The sequence below is a fragment of the Ceratotherium simum genome, chromosome 27 (assembly GCF_057802395.1).
Source record: "Ceratotherium simum simum isolate JZ-2026a chromosome 27, ASM5780239v1, whole genome shotgun sequence".
Lineage (NCBI taxonomy): Eukaryota > Metazoa > Chordata > Mammalia > Perissodactyla > Rhinocerotidae > Ceratotherium > Ceratotherium simum.
This window is the reverse complement of record NC_141926.1, coordinates 27,744,075-27,765,716: the sequence shown is the minus strand read 5'-3', so window position 1 is coordinate 27,765,716 and position 21,642 is coordinate 27,744,075.

Here is a 21,642-nt window from a genome sequence, read left to right as displayed (position 1 = left end):
TGAGTGATATTGGTCTCTTGTTTCTTTCTTTATAATGTCTTTATTTTGTTAGATATCATTGTTACACTTGTTACATAAAAGGAATTATCAATTTTTAATTTTTTTTCAGTGCACTAGAATAATTTCTGTAGTCTTTATATGGTCATAGAAAGTATGTAAAAAAGTCCCCTATGAAACCATCAGGGCCTAGTGCTTTTTATGCAGTAATTCCTAGGTAACTTCCTGTTTTTTTCCCTATGGAAATTTTTCTGTTTAAGATTTATAGTTCAAATTAAGTCAATTTGGTAATATCTATCTAGTTTTTCCAATTTATTTGAATAGAGCTCTGCAAAGCAGTCCTGTGTGTGTGTGTGTGTACATGTGTGTGCATTTCTTTTAATTTCTTTGATTTCAATGGTTATTTCCTTTTGTCATTTCTTCTTTTGCATCCTTTTCTTACTATAGTTTTGCATTGCTTTTTCTTGATCAGGTTAGCTAGTGCTTTTTCTCTCTCATTATTTAAAAAAACAAGATTCTAATTATAATTAGATATCCTGTTTTTTAATTCTCTATTCTATTTCCATCCTTATGATACCTTATTTTTGTTTCCTATTTATTCCTTTTCTACTTTTGGAGAAGGGGATTTAATTCATTTACTTTCATTCTTTCTTTGTTATTAATGAAAGTCTTTAGTGCAATAATTTTCTTTTTATCAGATATGTAGTGTTTTCATTATCATTATTTTTTATTTCTGTCATGTCAATTTGTATTTCGCCTTTTACCTGAGAGTTATTTAATAAAAAGTTTTTTTTTAATGTACAAGTGGAAAGGCCTTCCTTGTTTTTTTAAAAAAATATATGTAATTTTTTATTTAATTGCCTTATAATTATGGAATATTGTTTATAATATTTTTGCTTTATCAGAGTTACCAATATTTTCTTTGCAACTTAATATATGATCAATTTTTGTTCACTTTCTGTGAGTACCTGAGAAGAATGTGTATTCTCTGTTCTTAGGGGGTAGAGTTCATTATATATCCAGAAAATCTACCGTGTTGGTTATGTTGGTTAGATCTTCTATCTCCTCTCTTATTTTTTGTCCATTTGTTCTGTCTTGTACTGAGAGTGGCATATTAAAGCCTTGTATTATTAGTGTTTTCCTCTTCTTGCATCTCTTGTAGATTTTGCTTCATAAATGCATTTTTCTGATTTCATTAGACCCTTTCCAGCTGCCTGACTCCATGGATTATTCATAAACCTTTCTCATTTAACAAAATAATAGAATGCATTGGAATGACCTTATTGCTCTGCATAAAAATAAGGTCCTGTTGATTCTATCTCAAAATGAATTCTAGACCAGAAAATACTTTGAAAATTGTCTGTGTATATTGTTATGGAACACTTTGTCTCAAAAATAGATTTTTTATTGTAATATTTAACATTGAATACTTTAGACCATTAAACTACTGACATTTCATAAAATTTAGCCCAGCAGTTCCCAATCCTGGCTGTGCATCATATTAAATGCTTGTCATGCAGATGCGTAGGCCTTACCACTGGGATTTCAGTTCAGTATATCTGGACGTGGCCTGAGACCCAGAGGCAGAAAATCTGGAACTACACAGGGAAACTATTGATGTAGTCCTCTAATTTTGCAAGTGTTCCTCTTAAGCAATGTTTAATTCCCCACCCAATCACTTTGATATTCAGACCATTCAAACCTATTTACCAGCTTTGCTGGTAAATGTCCTCCTTCTGAACCTTTGGCATTTTGACTTGGTGATCGTGACACATATTCAATCATTTAAAATGTACTTAAGTTGACAACAGGCAGTATTAAGACTCTCTCCTGGATAAAATACAAACAGTTCCTTAAACCTGTCACTCTTATATTTCCAAACAAAAGAGGAGCTATGTTAGCATCTGAACCAACAGCTGTAAATAAAGCTGAAGGATGTGATTATTCAACAAATTTGTTCACACACAAAAAACCAACTTTGTATACTATAAGTATCTGGGCACTTAGAAAAGACTGTGAGTGATAAGGAAAATACAAAGAAATTATTTGGAAAATCGTGCAACAAAACTATAACCATTGAACTCATTCAAGCAACAGAAATATTAGTTAGAAGCCAAGCTCTAATCATTTGGAATTTTCCTAGACTTGGAAACAACTAACATCACTTCATAATGTCAAGTAGGGCAATATTCTGAAAAGTCCTTGTTCTGAGTCTTTAGTTGTTTTGCTAAAGTCTCACTCAGTTTCAACTGAGCCTAGGTTACAAGATTGTTAGACTCAAGTGTCATCCAAACTGACAAATGAAAGCATCCCATCCCTGCCATTGTCCACAAAATACAATGGAGAATAATAGGTAATATTACTGTCGATGTTGCATTTGGCTGGTAGTTTCTCTGTTAAGCTAGTAGATGAGTTATTTATCATCTCTTTTGATTGTAAAATAGATGCAGTGTTGTAATTCAGGGGTTATTCATATATCCTTTAAGATTTTTACTGTGCTTGCATATTGCACGTTGACATTCATTTTTACAAAATTATTCTGGTGTAGCTGAGGTGGAAGCCTGAAAGTATTGGTCTTATTTATTAAGTGGTGAAAGAGAGACAGAGAGTTAGGGAATGCTCTGCCTCAGGCTATCAATGTAGATCTCTGAGATGACTAGAGGCTGGGAAAGAAGTTCAAATCTGTCTTCATTTCCCAGGCCAAGATTTCTCTACAAAACTAATTTTCAATTTAGCCATAAATATAACATTTGATTTCCCTTTATAATGTATATAAACATATAGAGCCTCCTTTGTCCTTATTTCAGAGTTCCTTACCTTCTACTATTGGAGGCAAAGCGAAAGTCAGGAGAATTATACTAATATGAAAAATGACCAAATTATTATTGCCCCGGAGCAGAGCACAGTTGGAGTTTATCAGTGAATCGTTTTATAGCCTCTGATAATGTTTCTGTCTCCTGAATCCATCCTCTGCTAATATTCCTGTATCTTCCAAAGCAATTCTATGGAAGAATTATCAGCAAAATTGTTCACGTGCAAGGGAAGTACCTTAATTTATTGACGGTAAAGCAAATGTTGTCAGTTTTTACTCCAATTCAAAAGATAAAAAACACCAAACGAGAGTCATACACAACAGATGTTACTATTAAACAAAGGAAAAACTATAAGATCTTTTCATCTTTTGAAATAAAATGGAATGTCCAACCACTATTTTATTAAAATTTTTTACTATAAATAAGACTAAAGAAGAATCAATAAAATTATTTCACTTAAGAGGTAATCATGCTTCTCCATAAATATTTAAATATCAATTGAAGTACAGATGTTTAGCAATTCAACAGACGCCTTCCAGTGATATATGCACCACTTACCGTGATATACGCAAACAAAAAATTGCATCTATTTCAGAGTTTTGAATGTGTCAAAAATGCCCTGGTATACTGCTCAGTAGTTACAACTAGCAAACAATTTGCACAAATATTGATTTGAGATAAGATCATTTTCATCAGATCCTGGTTCAAAGAAAGCAGACATTGTAGGTATAATAATATCAGACACGTTTTTAACAGTATTTAAGGGACCAATTTTTTTGTGTGTGAGGGAGATCAGCCCTGAGCTAACATCCATGCTAATCCTCCTCTTTTTGCTGAGAAAGACCAGCTCTGAGCTAACATCTATTGCCAATCCTCCTCGTTTTTTTCCCCCAAAGCCTCAGTAGATAGTTGTATGTCATAGTTGCACATCCTTCTAGTTGCTGTATGTGGGACGCGGCCTCAGCATGGCCGGAGAAGCGGTGCGTCAGTGCGCGCCCGGGATCCGAACCCGGGCCGCCAGTAGCGAGCGAGCGCACTTAACCGCTAAGCCATGGGGCCGGCCCTGGACCAATTGTTTTGAACATTATACTTGGTACAAAGGCCCCATGAGAGTGACTTTTAACCCCATCAATTCTTTTAGGCAGGAAAATATTAAAAATGATTTTAAACAACTTTGGAACTAAATTTGGTCATGTAAGAATTATTCTTGAAACATTAGTTTGATTAATAGATGTTCCAGATTTACAAGCTGTGTCTATTAGAGAGATAATTTCAGGTTTTTTAATTTTACCAGAAGGAGAAAGGAAAATTGTAGTGTAGTCTAAGTTCTGCTGTGATCATACTTAATTAGTTGTGTGATTGTAATAATAATGCTAGGAATAGTAATGTAGCAGTTACCATGTATTCAATATTTACTTTGTACCAGGTATGTTGCTATACACTTTACATTGATCCTGAGATTTAAAAATTACAACTACTATTATTTGGAGCATTTTGCATAAGGAGAAGGTACTCTCAGAAAAATTAAGTAACTTTTCCAAGGTTAAATTTCTCCATAATTTATACTAATTTCTACAAATGTCTTCTTTTCTTGGTTAAGCTAAATCTTTGAAAAACTGCCTTGATCATGCAGTGTAATCATGATGTAATGCAACGAGAGTGGTGCCAACTCTTTGGGCTTTCTGGGTAATAGTGAGGATGCTCCACTCTACTTGGGGACATCATTTGGCCCTGGGTGTAATTGGTCCAGCAGAATTGTGAGCTACTTTGTAATGGGCTTCAGTTGTATCTGATTGTCTACTTTGCTGCAGTGAACAGGACTGTGTATTTGATGAGAGTCACAGTGGTATAGGTATAAATGTGACATTACAAATGATGTCATATGCAACACATGAGACAATTATTTAATGAACAATGACTATAAGCATTCTACATTGCATTTTATTAAAAATGTTTCATAAGAAAGGCTCTTTTGTATTCCGTGAGGTGATGATGGAGTAATTATATAATACTTTTTCTAATGGGAAAATTATGAAACATTCACATTATATAAAAACTAAAGAGATGACAATATAAAATTCAGTAAAGATGCCGCCTACTCCACATGTCCATACACGTGACTATTTTCTCTAATGTTTTCTTCTTGTACTACAGGAAAGTCTGAACATTCATTGAATTAAATAAGTGTTAATGTGGTTTCTGCTTTCCACTTTTCATTTTAACTCAAATTATTCAGAACAAATTATGATTTTAAAGTCCCTAGCTCAGAGCTTTAATTTTAAAAAACAACTTTAAGAAAACATTTATATGCTCAAAATTCATTGAATACCAAGTCTGAGCCAGATACCTTGTGTAAGACTTGAGGACAGAAACAAATGATTTAGTCTTTTGGTTGAGATATACAAATTAAGAAATGATTTCCAGAGCTTCTTTACATGAAGTTCATGGTCTCCATATAAGTCTTTGAATAGGCTGCAGAGGATTCTTGAAATCCTGAAATTATATGCAAATCATTGTGAGTCTATGGGTATGAACATTTTGCTAGGGAAGATGTTCATGGATTTCATCAGATTCCCCAAAGATTCATAATGTAAACAAAGTTAGGAATTATTAATCCTCTTCTTCCCTGGCAACGGAATTAAACTAGTTTTAGTGGTAGGTTTTTTAACATGCAAAGAAATTTTGGTTCAAAAGTATTGTGACTTGCCTAATATCAAGTATCTGCTTAATGGCAGATTTAGAATAAGAATAATAAGTTATCTTTTGACATAGTCCAGAATTGCTTCCCACCATGTATTTATCTCATTAATATTATCTCAATTTTTATTCAAAGTCTAAAATATTGGCTAGCCATATAGCCAGAAGCATTTTTTCTTATATTCTCTTCATCTGTTAAATGGAGACATGGGCTTTCATACACTTCCATGTTTAATAGGGGGAAATTCCAACCCATCATTAGACATTCAAACTCTAATTCAGCTTTTATTTCTGCTCAATTTTTGTAAGAGGCAAAGAACAACCAGAATTTTTTAAATGTAATTTCCTGGAGGAGACTTAATCTCAGAACACTGTTTATCCAAGTCACAGTATCTTTGATGTCTAACGATCTTTGATCATCATAAAGATAAATAAAAAAAAAGATTCCATTGTGTTTCTTCTGTTCTCTGACAACTAAGACAAGGGCATAAATGAACAGAATTTTAGCTATTTCAACAGGATTGGGCAAGATGTTCCGGTCAGACCAGTAAATCAGATAATGTAATTAATCTGAGGAGCTCATTCTTCGTGCATTCTGGTAGCCATCAGTGGTTTGGCTTGCCTTTTTTTTGTTTGTTTGCTTAGCATTCAGATTTGGTTTCTCTATCAGGAAAATGGTATTTATCAGTTTAAATGATAACAACTTAGTGTTTTCCTATATGACCTCAGAAACTGTCACTTTTATCAATGCACATATGTAAATATATATATGAAGATTGATTTGCTTATTTAAAATCCTTATATGAGAGCTGTTTTAAAGATTTTAGTTATTTTAAATTGAAAAATTGGAAGATATGATCTTTTCAGAAAAGGTAATATGCCTTGCCTATTTTGTCATTATGAAGAGTAAAGTTCATGCTACATTTCATGTATTTATCTAACATTTTACCACTCTAGGGTGAAAAATAGGAGGAAATTAGGTCAGATTTAGCCTTTATAAAAGGCATTTTTACTCTGACACACCACTGGGTGGAGTACATTGCTAGCCCAGACTCTAATTATTACTGTATTGTAGGGTGTTTCTGTGCCAGAAGAGAGAAACTTCTAATCAATTTTGAGGTTTTGTGTATTGTTTTAAAAATCTGGACATGTTTAATAAAGGCTAAATGACTAGAATATAATACCAACATTGAATATACTCTGGCATTATAACTTTCAAGATTCAATCCATCTTCCCTAAACCCATGGGAGATAAGGTTTGACACCCTGCCTAGAAAACTCGGGGAATTATTTGGAAGAAGGCCATTTTATGTTCTGGTCAAAAGAGCAGCTGTAATTTGGGCTGAATTAGTGCTTTAACTCTACGTGGTAAAGCATAAAGCTTATTTTTGATAATGGAATCAAACTGTACCCAGATATTGAATTTGACTTTTCATTCGATGTTGCTTTGATACAGTTGATGTTGGAGCTGAGCTCTAATCTTATAATAAAATGAACTTCTGTCAGATTCACTGGGGGACTATTGTTGTTGATAGCATTTACCTGCATTTGGCCTTCAGAACTTCATGAATGAGGATAATTTCATAGGACGTGTTAGTTCTCTGTGACTTTCAGTTTTCCCCATTCCTCTCACGTGTCTTTAATTTTTTCTATTTAAATGCTGGGAAAATGAAATTTACTGATCAAGTCTAAAAATCTCCAACGTTACAAATTTATTGTGTCTCAAACTTTGCAGTTCAATAAAATTACGACATTTTCATAAAACTCTTTAGAATCTATAATTCCAAACATATATCTCATATCTCAAGTAAAAAATTTTACGTTCTTTGAAAGACTCTCACTTTGACAATTCCTTTCTCTTTGTTTCTTTTATTCCTTTAATTTCATTTTTCTGCTCACAGTACCCCTTCGTTTCTTCTAAGCTTTCAGCTCTCAAACCTCACCCTTTAGCTTTCGTGCTTCCAAACCACCCTCCTCCTCCATTTTCCATTCTAAAATGAATTCTCTTTCATCTGTGTTTTTTTAACAGCCTCATGTTTTCACTTCACTTAAATTTTCTTTCCAATGCTATTGAAGATTCTTTATTTCTCCTCCCCTCCCCCCAAAGTATAGCATCTCATCTATTTCTCTATACTGGAGCTGCTGTTTACCCATGGGAGGCACGTTCTCATGCGCACAGCTCAGTGCTATGATGATTTCAGTGGTGCCAGCATATTTTAACCACATCATTATCATGTAGTCCCAAAGCCTTGCTCACTGAAAACACCATCTTTAAAAGGATTTCGTTTCCATTAATCAATTTTAGAACTTGAGATTCAAGCACGTACAGCATTTATTAGAATGTTCCCTACTTGTTCCCACATTCATTTCATTCTCTTGACTATCTGAGAAAAAGGAATTGTGCAAGGGTCTTTTCTTCCTGCATGCTTACCTCTCCTTTCTATATCCCACCGAGCCCCCCCAAGTCTATTCTTCCATACAGTAGTTAAATCAGAGCATGCGGCAGGACGGCATTGTGTGAACTGGTGGCCACACAAGTACTTTGTATTCACTGGAGGTTTAGAAGTACAGCAGCTGCATATAAATATGCATAGTTGAGAGATTCATGATGGTGCCACCTCATTCTAGTGCTGGTTGGCTGCAGTGCAGGCGCTACAAATCAATGAACATTTTCCCCATCCATCAGCTGCTCGCTTGCAAGCAGACAAAACACTTACAATGCCAGAAACCCACAGAGAGCTCCTTAGTGAACGAAACCTCACTGTCACAAGATTCAAAATAGCCCTCTCCCTCCCACCCAGAACCTCCGTAGCTCTCGACCTCAAATGTCTTTTTTTATCCAATGTGGATCACAAGCACTTAAAAAATAACACCAGGAAAGAAAGAGAAAAAAAAGGAGCAATGATAAATCAGGGTTTGGAGGGTCCTCATGTTACACTTGTCACAAAACAAAGGATTCTTTGAGCATTAACCCTTTTAGAGAATAAAATCCATCATAAAGATGAATCCACTTATGTTGACTGTACTGCTTTATAGTTGTAGGGTTTGAGTGTTGAAGCATTTAAGTATGCAAAGCGTTGTGCCATACTGTGGCAGACATTTGTAATTTATCCATAGTCATTTGATGGCTTTGGGTACTGAAGGAGTTATGATATGCTGATATGAGAAAAATAAATCATAGATGTACTTAGTAGTAGAAATCATGTTATCTCCCATTGATTCAACAATTTTTGCAGAGAGCTCAGACATATTTATATTGTAAACCATTCAGTCCATGTAGAAATTTTAATAAAAGCTTAATTTCATTTAATAAACATATTAATGAATCAAATGTATACTTCATGGTGAAAAGATAAATTTATTACATCTAGAGAAAGAGTCTATTTTTCATTTTTAGGTGGATTAACATTAGCCACAAAAATAGTTCATTCTTGTGTGGAATGAGTGTTTAGCTATTAAACAGTTTATAATGCTTTCTGACAACTTGCCAATCAAGTTTCCAATAATGATAATAATCAGTTCAAGTTTTCATTCATTTATTCATTCACTTTTTCAATTATTTGTCAAATACTTACTGTAACACCGTGCAGTATAAAATAATATGTGATAATATCTATAGTCCATGTTTTGAAGATGTGAATATTCTGGTTGGGGAGATAGACAATACAGTTATGTAAGTGACCATGTGACTTTCAAATTTTGAAAAAGTCTAGTTCTAAGCATGTCATGTTGAAGATGCTTAGTAAATACTTGATAATTGTGTATGACATATTGACTTATAACTTATCTAGCTGGTTAATATGTTTGGTCACTATATTGCAGGAAAGGTATAAACAAATATAATTAATGTAGTTATAATTAACCATAACTATGGCTCAGAGAAGCTGACTGGCATGTCCACGTTTTATTTGCTTGTGAGCAGCAAAACCAAATTTGAACCCCTATCTGCTTAACTCAGAGTCTGTCCGTTCACTTTCACTAAGCCATGTTGAATTACAGGACAGAATGTGATAATTGCTCTAGATCAGAGGAGGTAAAGATCACTTCCAGCTGGGATGACTAAAGAAGACATCATTAAGAAGGAGTAGCATTCGAGCAAGCCTTTGAAGAACGGGCACAAGAACAAAGCAAAACTACAGACAGGGGTGAGCATTGGTGAAACATTATGACTCTGGAAAACAAGTTGCCAGGCAGACGAAGGACATGGCTTTCAGTGAAATGGATGCTGTAAATAACACCACTATTTAAATAATTGCCAGCCAGAATCCTCAGTTATTATCCACAAATGGATTTGTATTTCAGGTTTCAAATGAAAGTCAGTTAAACTGCCTGGATCCCAGTTTCTTCATTTCTAAAGGATTTGAACCAAATAACCAATGAAGACTCCTCTAGGGAGTTCTGTTTTGCAATGCTTTTATTTTCATTTTTTTCAGAATATATAAAAAAATGCTGGAAGTAGCTGATTCAATGTATGGCAGTTATATACCCTGTGTATATGTAATTATTCTCAGAACACAAAGCATATCTAGGTATTTACATAATCTATATCTATGTCTATATAAACCAGTTATTTGCATTTGATTGACTAATCTAAGCTTTAAATTTAATTTCAAGAAAACTTTTATTTCTGGCATGTATTTTTTCCCATTTTGCTTCCCATTAGTGTTTGAATGCAAACTAATTCTTATAACAATTTAATCAACACATAACGAGAAAGTAAACATATATTAAGTATATGATAAATAGAAGATTTGGGGATTATGCACTCTCTCACAGTATCTGTTTTGTATTTCTACTATTGGAAAAGATATAGAGGTTGGAATATTAGATATTAATTCATCAATAAAAAGGCATTTTTTGTAATATTCATGTTTTTGAATAGATTCATATATTTTCCACTTTTCTAGCCTATAACTCAGACAATATTCAAACGAATATTTTGGCAGTGTTTATCAAATATATATCAATGATATATATATATATCAAATAAATATATTGTGTATGTGTGCACACGCATGCATGCATGTAAACAAGTTGAGGGAACATGAGAACTTAAAGAATGATACAATACTTATTTTTTCCTGACTTCAAATCTTTTTTTTCTGCCAACGTTTTCCCCCTAATTTTCCTTCCCAAACAAGAAAAGAGAACAAAGAGAGAGAAGTGTTTTGTCTGAATTTAGGGTGAAAAGAAAACCAAACATCATTTTTCTCATAATTTTTGCAAAGGCTACTAAAGGGATATTAGTGGGGAGCTCTTCCTTGAATAGAATTGCCCTGGATGGAATTCCATCCTGCCATTGTTGCTGCCAAGCACATTAACAGGGAACTGGATGTCGTGAGAGTCCTGGACTCTTTCATTTTCCATCTTACACTTTCTCTTATGTCCTAAAATAGTATGGTTGGGTAAACACTTATTGGATTCCAATTTATTTGGAATTGAGCTGAATTTATTGAGTTTGTTTTAATGGTTTGAATGAAACTAAACCTCACTTGCAGCAAACAACACACTGCTTTGATCATTGTAATTCTGACTCTGATCTTAAGTGGAGATAGTTTAAGCTCATTTTGGTTAAATCAGTTTATGGTCAAATTAACTAATCTTCTTAACAAATATTTACTTAGCACCAACTATACTCATTAGTGCTGAGTCTTGTTAAGATGAAAGGAAATATAACAAGTTTTCTGACCTTGATGGCTTATATTTTATTTTGAGAAATAATATTAAATCCTCAAAAAGTTACCAATTTAAGGTTTTATATACATAAATGCTAAATGAGTGATAAAGTGTACAACGTTGTTTGAGAGTTCAGAGATCAGGAATTTGCGTAAGTCCTGGCTTTGTAACTAGGCAGTACCAACACCACTTTTTATGCGAGAAAACTCTCAAGATGAATTTGCCCTCCGGTGCATTCTGAGCAGACACAAGTTGAAAACCGCTGCTCCAGGCAATGAAAGTAATTGAAACAATTTGAGATAATCACTTAATAAAAAGAAGATGAAATTGGAGCAGTGGGTAGATTGCAGTAAATTTTACTATCACAACTGGAAAAAAAGCCTCCCTTCAGAAGAAGTAGTATCTTGTAGGGATGATCTTAAGTTAGAAGAACTTTCACTTGAGTTACTTTTAAATAGGGTCATTAGTTTTTGTGAAATAAAATTGTCAAGTTTACACCATGGAAAAATTAAGAGCAAATGTTATTTAGTATTTCAAAACCAGTCATGGAATTAAACGCTTATATTTCAAGAAAGGGGAATATGAATGAATACTAAGTACAACAACATCTTAAGACTGGAACTTGGATAGAGTGTTAACTTAATGGCCCATAAGTCTTCCCATTTTTCTTAGGTACCATCTATATATCCATCTATTTGAGTAAGCAGCAGATATAGTAAAAAGTTAGGTTGGAACCAACATTCGGAAGATGTGAATTGCTTCAAGTTCGTGCATTTCACCTCTCAGTGAACTTGGAAATGTGTTTCAAATCATATAAATCTCAGATTTCTCAGCAACAACATGTAAAATAATAACTATTACCAAACCTACCTTCCCGAATTGTGAGGGCTCTGTAAGAAGTAAAGGAGTATGCTCTAAAAATGGTGAAGCCCACATTTGAGATATTGTCATTGCTGTAATATTACTTGCTTTGTTCTACGATATTTTTCTTTTAATGTTCAAAAAATTGAGTGAGTATATTTTAAATTCTACCTTTTAATAAATTTCCTATAGATAGAAATTGTTTTATTTCTATAGTCTTTTGTTCTGTTATAAAATTGATAAAAATCTTGTCTGATATATACATTAATTATTTTAATCTGAGACTGGAGGAGAGGTGAAGGTGTATTAAAATTAATTATGAGATCAATTACTAGAAAAAATGTAATTGTGGACAAAATAATGAGCAAATAAGTAATAAATCGATGATTAGAATGTAATTTGTGAGCTTCTTTAATGGCTTATTGAGCAGTGGATTCCAAAACCATGTTATTTCTTAAAATCTAAGTCTGTTGAAGTGACTAAAGAACAAATATCACGCTATCCTCTCCCCTTCCGGCACTATACCAAACAACGCTCTGCTGCTGTTTGTAGGATTTTCATGGCCAATTTTTCGAAAGTAGGTGGTCAGGTCCTTCTTCTTAGGTTGCCTTAGTCTGGAACCTCCACTGAAAGCTGTTCATCACGGGTAACCCTACTGGTATTTGAAATACCAGTGGCGTAGCTTTCAGCATCACAGCGATATGCAGTCACCACAGTGTGGCAACCAACAGACAGGTGGGTGGTGTGGTTCCCTGACTGTGAAATGAACCCAGGCTGTGGCATTGAGAGTGCCAAATCTTAATCACTAGACCACTGGGACTGACTGTCTTAAGATTAAAAAACTATTTTTATGTTTAAAACTTACTATTGATTTCCCAATAAAATGCCACATGACAGGAATATTATTAGCTAAATAAACAAATTTAGCTGAAAAAAATTTAATTTTGACCAAATTGGCATTCCGTTGTCAGTGTCCATGCATCAAACTATGTTCGGTTTTGGCCATCCAAAAAAACTTAGGTGACAGGACACCATCTCATCCACAGAGTGATTTATTTATTTCTTCTTAAGCTACTTGGGTCCAGATAGTAATTTGAAATGTTATTCATCTCTGATTTGGAAAAAATTTGGTTGTTCTTAATTTCCCATTCCCTAACTCACTCACTTAACTCGTTCTCATACACAAAGTCAAGAAATTTCCACCTACATAGTGAGGGTAATGCTTTGAGTTTTAGAATCAGGACTTGAAAGCTCAGATTCTAACTGTACCATGTCATGCCTGGGACATGTTACTTACAAGTTTCAGGCTCCTGCTCTGTGAAAATGGAGATTGTATCATTTCCTTCCAAATTTCTTCTAAAGGTGAAATGGGATATGAATAGCACAAATGAACAAGCTTGATGCCTGCCCCATGTTGAATGTTTGGTAATTATTAGTGTTGCTATTCATCCATCCATTCATTAGGTATTTATCTGTCAGGTACTGTGCTAGGAAGTGAGACTATGAAGATGGATCTGACACGTTCTCTGCTCTTTAGGAATATTCAGTGTGGTTGGGTAAGAGAAAGAAGAGACACACCAAAGAGTAGGCAATTATAATATGTATAATAAGTATGCTGAAGGATAAGCAGAAAGAACTAATGGGACACACAAAAATATCTAAATCAGGTTTGAGACAAGAGAGCTGTTTGTCCACTGGTTTAATCATTCAGTCCCTTAACAGTATTTATTTAGTGCCTACTATACACTAGTTATTGACCTAGAAGCAGGGAATATTATGGTGAGAAGAAAAACAGATACTGTGTGTTTTATGGGGACAGGTATCATCTTGTGAGAGAAGACAGTATTCTAATAATTACTACAATAAATATAAAATGAAAACTGCAACAGTTGCTACTAGGTAACCCAGTGCTTCTCACCTGGGAGTGATTTTGCTTCTCCCAAGGCACAGTTGGCAATGTCTGGAGATATTCTGAATTATCACAGCTAGGGGAGTGCTGCTGGCATCTAATGAGTAGAGGCCAGAGTACTGATCCTACAATGCACAGAATAGGCCCCCATGACAAAGAATTATCTAGGCCAAAATGCCCATAGTGCCCAGGTTGAGAAACCCTGAAGTAATTCCACCACTCCTTATAGAATATAAGCCCATGATGGCAGGAGTGTCCCTCTTTTTTCACTGACATATCCCCATATGCCTCTTTTTTCATTCCCATATCTCCTAGAAATGTGCCTGTCACATAATAGGTATTCAGTAAATATCTGTGGGGCAAATGAAGCGGTTGTGAGTGATTATAAATAGCATATTCAAAGGCCTAGGCTTAGAGGAAGGAGCTATAAAGGGAGGCTAGGGAGTCTGGAATCAAAGAGAGCAAGAGGGTGGTTCCATTGAGAAAACCAATGAGAATGGGCTTGCAGATATTTTAAGTCTATTTGCAAGTCTCAGTCACTTTATATGTACAACCTAAATTGTTACTCCTGAAATTTCATGCAGTTTCTTTTTATTCTGTTCTCATTGGAGAACATATTAAATATGTTTAAATAAATCCAACCATTTCTATTTTTGGTTAAAGAAGTCTAAAATGTACTCAGCCTATCTTTTTTGTCTATGCTGATTTCTGTTTTCCAAATTCTCAGAATTGTGATCTAGATCAAGAGTCCCAGGGAAGAATCATTTAATGACTCGGACAAATTTGAATGAAGAGAGGGGATTCCTTAGAGCAGTAGATCTTGAGGGGGTGTTTGTAGAATGAGTGGGGTGCTGGAGCAGAAATAGGATGGCTATTGCAAAAGAGCCATATAACCGTCTATTCCTGCCAGTTGCATCCAAAGAGTGGAACATTGCTTTCTCGGGCTATGTACTCTGACTCCCTATATTAGGCCATGGCTCCCCTTTACCAGCTCTCCCAGCTCCCTGTCTATCATTTCTCAATGATGCCTACATTATAAATATCTTCATTTTCCTTTACCAGTGGGGGAAGGATTCAACAGTGTGTGAATTAAACATGGCAAAAAAATATTGATAATGATTAATTTGTGAAAATCTTAAAATATATTTTATGAAGCAGCAAAGACACCAATATATTAGCAAGTCTTACGCTCGCTTTCTCTTTTTTTAAAAAAAATAATTATACTGTAAGCACTTCACCCCATCTGTGATTACAGGAAATATAACTTCCCTTCTTTGGGAAGGAAAATATGTCTCATTGTGCATAGGCGTGTGCACAAACACACACACACACACACATATACATACACAGATTTTGCCAGTGGCTTCTCCCAAGAGTACAGTAGTAAGTGGCAGCATTTGAAGGCAGAGGAAAGTCTGACATTACATGGGGAAAGTATAAGTGAGGAAGCGAAGGGAGAGAAGAGGGGACATGCCGCTGAGTGTTCTTCTTTACCCATCTCAGGTTGCGTTCTATTATTTGAAAAAGGAAGACTGTGGCTAAGAAACAGGCATAAATAATAAACCATTTAAATATTTTGGCCATTTTAAATCAAATCATTCATGTGATATCCAATATTTTTTTTGAAATTGTATTACTATATAGTTTTGTATAGTTTGTACAATTGTATTATATATCTAAATGGCTGATGTAATTTTAACTAAATTCAATTACTTTAAGTCCAATTTGTAAAATTATGTGATTTATTTTGCTTTATCTGAGTGTCCCACCTCTTTAACCCTTAACTGGAAAACCTGGAGAGTCACAAAAGGACATTTTAGAAAAGGTAGCTGAAACCTAGCAGAGACACTCCTAGGATCTCTTTCCATTCCCTAAGGGAGAAGTGGAAAACCCATATTGCCCACCTTATAGCTTTTCTGCTACAGGTGAGAAGTTTCATCCTTCTGGGGGATGAAGCAACCTCAGGAGGAATTCTGTCTACATCATGACGTTTTGTTGAAGTAGACTAAATCAAGATTGGGGGCCATGGTCTGTGGGGTGAGCCATCCTGGCTCGCATGTAAGATAGTGATTCTTATTCATGTATGCACACCAGAATCACCTCGCTTCAGGGGCCCTTTCAGAATGCACATGCCTTAGACCCATTCCTGGATATTCTGCTTCAGTAAGTTCAGGGTGGGGCCTTGGCATGTGTATTTTGAAAAGACTCCTGGGTAAGCCCAATGAGCTTTCTGGATTAAGAATCACCAAAAACCTAGGGCTTTCTTCTCACGGTCATGCTACAAGGGTCCCTGATAGTTAAAGTTTTCACTATTGGACAGAAAGTTAAGAGAGTCCCCTCTTTAGGACAGTGACCTGCCACCCTATGAGTTTGGGACATAGACTAACCTACCTTGCCCTGCCGTTCTTCCCACATTTTTACCTATGATTCACATCTATACAAATCAAAGCCCTAAATTTTTTGCTCATGTTTAAATAATATTTCAAAGAGAATGTCTTAAAGTAAAAAATATCTCCAACTACTAATTTATTTTAAAAATTCTTTTTTTATTGAGGTATAATTGACATATAAAACTATATAGGTTCAGGTGTACAACATAATGATTCAATATTTTTATGCACTACAAATTAATCACCACAATAAGTCTAGTTACCATCTGTCACCATACAGAGTTACAAAAAGTTTTTTCTTGTGATGAGAACTTTTTTTTTTTAAGTTTTATATTTCCATCGGGAGTGTATAAGAGATTTGATTGTTCCAGGGGTAGCCTCTTTTTTTTTTTTTTTGCGAGGAAGATCAGCCCTGAGTTAACATCCATGCTAATCTTCCTCTTTTTGCTGAGGAAGACCGGCTCTGAGCTAACATCTATTGCCAATCCTCCTCCTTTTTTTTCCCCAAAGCCCCAGTAGATAGTTGTATGTCATAGTTGCACATCCTTCTAGTTGCTGTATGTGGGACGCGGCCTCAGCATGGCCGGACAAGCGGTGCGCCGGTGCGCACCCGGGATCCGAACCCGGGCTGCCAGTAGCGGAGTGCGCACACTTAACTGCTAAGCCACTAGGCCGGCCCCAATGAGAACTTTTAAGATTTACTCTCAACAACTTTCAAATATGTCATACAGTATTATTAACTATAATCACAATGCTGTATGTTACATCCCCATGACTTATTTTGTGACTGGGAGTTTGTACTTTTTGACCCCCTTCATCCATTTCTCCCTCCTCTCACCTCCTCTTCCCTCTGGCAATCATCAATCTGTTCTCTGTATCTATGAACTTGATTTTACTTTTGTTTGTTTAGTTTCATCCATCAATGGGTGAATAGATAAAGAAGATGTGGTGTATATATATACACAAAGGAATACTATTCAGCCATAAAAAGGAATAGAATCTTGCCATTTGTGACAACATGGATGGACCTTCAGGGCATTATGCTAAGTGAAATAAGTCAGACAGAGAAAGACAAATATTGTATGATTTCACTTACATGTGGAATCTAAAACAAAACAAAAACAAAATAAAGATTCTTTTCTAAGTTATATAAATATATCCTGTATGCTTCTTTGAGAGAAGTAATACTTTAGAGAAATATTTGCAAAAGGCAATGATAATGAAGTAAACAACAATAGGTATAAATAAGTAAATAATAAATAAATGTATAACAATTATAGTTATCCCGTATGGAACACCTTTATATCTCATGTCTAACTCACTAAACTAGAGGCAACTTGAAGCTCATACAGATTTTAATTAAAATGTAATTCATCTTTCTATATATTTAAAATAGTATAGAAGTGGCCTATTTTCATAATATTTTATTTGAACTTTATATATACAAAAAAGAAATCATCATACCTTTGCTTTTATTTATTCAATAAACATAAGAAACACTTTATCAGATAATTTTAAAATATAACTTCTGCCCTTATAATGCTACTGAAACTACTCTGTTTCCTTAGGATCACGCAATAAACTCTTAATTGACAAATGCAAGGGACATATGTAGTTCTTACTTTATTGGACTTCTCTGATGCCTTTGACTTGGTCAACCACCCTCTTGGAAATTCTCTTGACTTCTGTGACTGTCACCACTCTTCTAATCTTTCACCATTCCTCCTCTATCTCCTTCAGGGGCTCCTTTCTCCTAGGAACACTATTATTTATCATTCTTCAGTTTCTTCTCCCTACATTCTAAACACTGTTTCTAGGTAAGCAAATTGATTCCCATAATTTCGACTCACTTAGTATGCCTATTGTTCCCTTAATTTTTATCTCCAACAAACTGACTTCTTACCTGAGCCACATATTCACTGCCCTCTAGGTGGCTCCATCAGTATCCCAAATCTCAAAGCCATATTTCAGCATTTTCCTCTTCAAATTTGTTATTACTCTTATACCTTCTATCTCAGGTGGTGGCATCAGAATGAACCGATCTTCCAAGCTGAAAGTTGAGCATCATCTGTGACTCCTCCTTCAACATCATCACCCATATCTGACTTCTTCCAGTATGGCCTCCTACATATTTCTGGAAACTTTCCTTCCTCTCCCTGCGTATTCCTACTGCCCTGGTTTGGGACTCTCATCATCTCTCTTCTGAACTACTATAAAACCCTCTTAATTTGTTTCCACATTCCAAGTCTTGCCTGAGTAATCTACAATTAAAGAAAAATCTTAACATATTATTACCCCACACATACACTGAAAGACATCAACCGTATGTAACAGGAATAGCAAATATAGCATCAGTGCCATGACTCCCTGTTCTTGCATCTACGGAAAATTTAGTATTCAACTAAAATATTCTATTTTAATAAGTCCTAATATTCCCTCAGAGTCCTTCTCAAAACAGAAACCAAGCCATCCAGTTACATCGTATAAAATTTGGCAATAAGAGTAAATTCACTTGCCATATTAATTAGGATAAATCCCTTAGTACAACACAGGTCGTCCGTGATCTGTCCTTTGTCAAATTCTCTGGTTTCATCTCAAGCCACTCCCTGCCTCATATTCTATGTAACACTTCAGTGATAATAGTTTCTTTCTAACACCGTGCTGCATGCTGCTTCTTCGCTCTGGGCTTTTGTTTATGCTGATCTCTTTGTCTGGAAGCTTTCTCTTCACACCTCCAACTTTTTGCCAATTCCAATTCCAGTTAATTCTTACCTGTCCTTGTAGCGCCAGCCTAGTTCTCACTCTCTTCCTGACTCCAGTGAGAGATGGTGTCTCTAATCCATGTTCCTGTAATATCCTGTGTGTATCTCTGTCAATGTCTGTCATTGCTCTTACTGTGCTTGGTTATCATTTTTCCAATTATGTGTTTGTCTGCCCCACTAGGTGATAGGCACCTTGAAACAGAAACAGTTCTGTTATTCTTTACAATTTAACAGGGACAACTTAAACAGTAACAAGCACATAACCAAGCACTATATAAGATGGATTAATTAATTTTAAAAGTATTGCTACATATGGGGAAAAAATAGATATATGTAAGAGAGGTTTTCATCTTTTTTTAAAGCAGAGTTGCAAACTCCTGAGATGCACTCTCCAGCCCAATACAGTCCACCCCAGTCCATGTCATTAATTTATGTTGCCAGGTTGCTGTAGGAATTTGAATTTTAGACATCTGTGTAAATAATATAAATACTAAATATATTTTCTGAAAAAATTATGTATGTTTAAGTAATGACTTCAGAGAAAACAAGGTTTTTTGGGGGGAAATTGCTCCTAAATATCTAAAGTCTGTGTTTTTTTAAATCACAAATTATTATATTCTACATTATACATCAAAGTTACATATATTTTATATTTATTTGTCCTCGCCTGTGTTTAAAAGAATACATATTGGGGGGCCGGCCCAGTGGTGCAAGCGATTAAGTGTGCACATTCTGCTTCGGCAGCCCAGGGTTCGCCAGTTCGGATCCCGGGCGTGCACTGATGCACCACTTGTCAAGCCATGCTGTGGCAGCGTCCCATATAAAGTAGAGGAAGATGGGCACAGATGTTAGCTCGGGGCCATTTTTCCTCAGCAAAAAAGAGGAGGATTGGCATCGGATGTTAGCTCAGGGTTGATCTTCCTCGCACAAACACACACACACACAAAAAGAATACATATTGACTTGATTATTTGTGAATGTAAGCACTATTTATTCACCCCAGAGACATGCTTTGCTTTTATATGGTTGCAGAATATTTAATAAAACTGTTCTAAGATATTTTTATAAAATAATGCATACTACTTTCCTGGGCTTCTTAGTCATAAACTGAAGACATAACTTTGCAGATGTGAAAGTAGGTAAAAGAGCTCTATATGGCCTGGAGAAATTTGCTATTAAAATTTATTCATATTTATATAGCAATGTACTTTTAGAGTCCTCAGTCAAAAAAATTTTTTTTTAATTTTCTTGAAGTTTTACTTGTCGGGTTTTTGTAAAACTAAGCAGAAATGATTATATACTAATATGGGTATTTCCATATTGTCTGGCTCTTAATTCTTCATCAAGGTGTGTGTGTGTTTATACACGTTGTTTGGAAAGAATGTGAGAAGAAAGAGGCCAGAGGAAAAAGGGCTAAGTTTCAAAAGACAAATGCTGTGTAATTTGACCCAATAATACATGAGCCTTTGAGCAGGAACTTAGGTGAACTGGATCTCATATTTTACATGGAATGTTTTTGAGAATCATGAGACAGCAATCTGAAATATTTCTGCTTGATTCACCAAAACATCAGTACCACAAAGTAGTTTTCTCTTTTGTGTCTGAATGTAATTTGGTGACTCCTAGATTTGGAATGAGTTGAAATAAAATTGTTTATCTCAAAATATAAAACAATATGTGTACTGGCCACTTTATAGAGATGAATAGAAGGCTCTCCAGAAGTATAATAAAAATTGTGGGGAGAAAATATCTGTGTGACAAAGAGAAATAGTACCCTGTGATTCTTGTTTCATGTCAGCCAGGCAAACCAACTTCATTTCTAAGAAAATGGAGAAGGAAAATCTGGCCAAGGAAATGACTGATTCCTGGCCTTAGTAAGTCTGCATTTTCATGTATAGGAGTGCAGCTCGGAATCACTTCCTCTGAATTATGTTGCAGCTCAATTCATTCACTCCCTAGGGTTTCCTGAGCACGTTCAACATGTCAGGAATGATAAACAAACACAGAATTGACCCCAGCTTCATGGAGTTGAAGGTCTAGTGGCAGAGAGAGGCAGATTATTCAATATTCACACAAACAAAAGTAAAATATTAACTGTCATGATTGCCAGGAAGGAATACAGAGGAATTAGCAGGGGAGTGGGAGAAGGTCTATATGAGAAATTAACACATCAGTTCAATGCAGTATCTTTGTTACGGAGACAGACATTCTTCGGGAAGGTAAAAACTACACATAGAAAGCACACACACCAACTTCAGACTATTATTGGTAACCAGGGTACCCTGGAGGGGAAATGGAATGTGTTGGGTGGAACTTTGGCTGCAATAAGATGCTTATTTAGCGTGCAGCTTACATTCCATAAAGGTACAGGTAATAAACATTTTAGCACATAAAGATCAACATGTTAGGTAGTAATAAAGGCTATGAAAAATAAAGCAAAAGAAGAAGCTGGAAAGGTTGGGGGGGATGCCATTTCATATTGGGTGGTAAGGGAAGTCCTTTCTGAGCAGACACCTGAAGGAAGTGAGAGAGTAGCT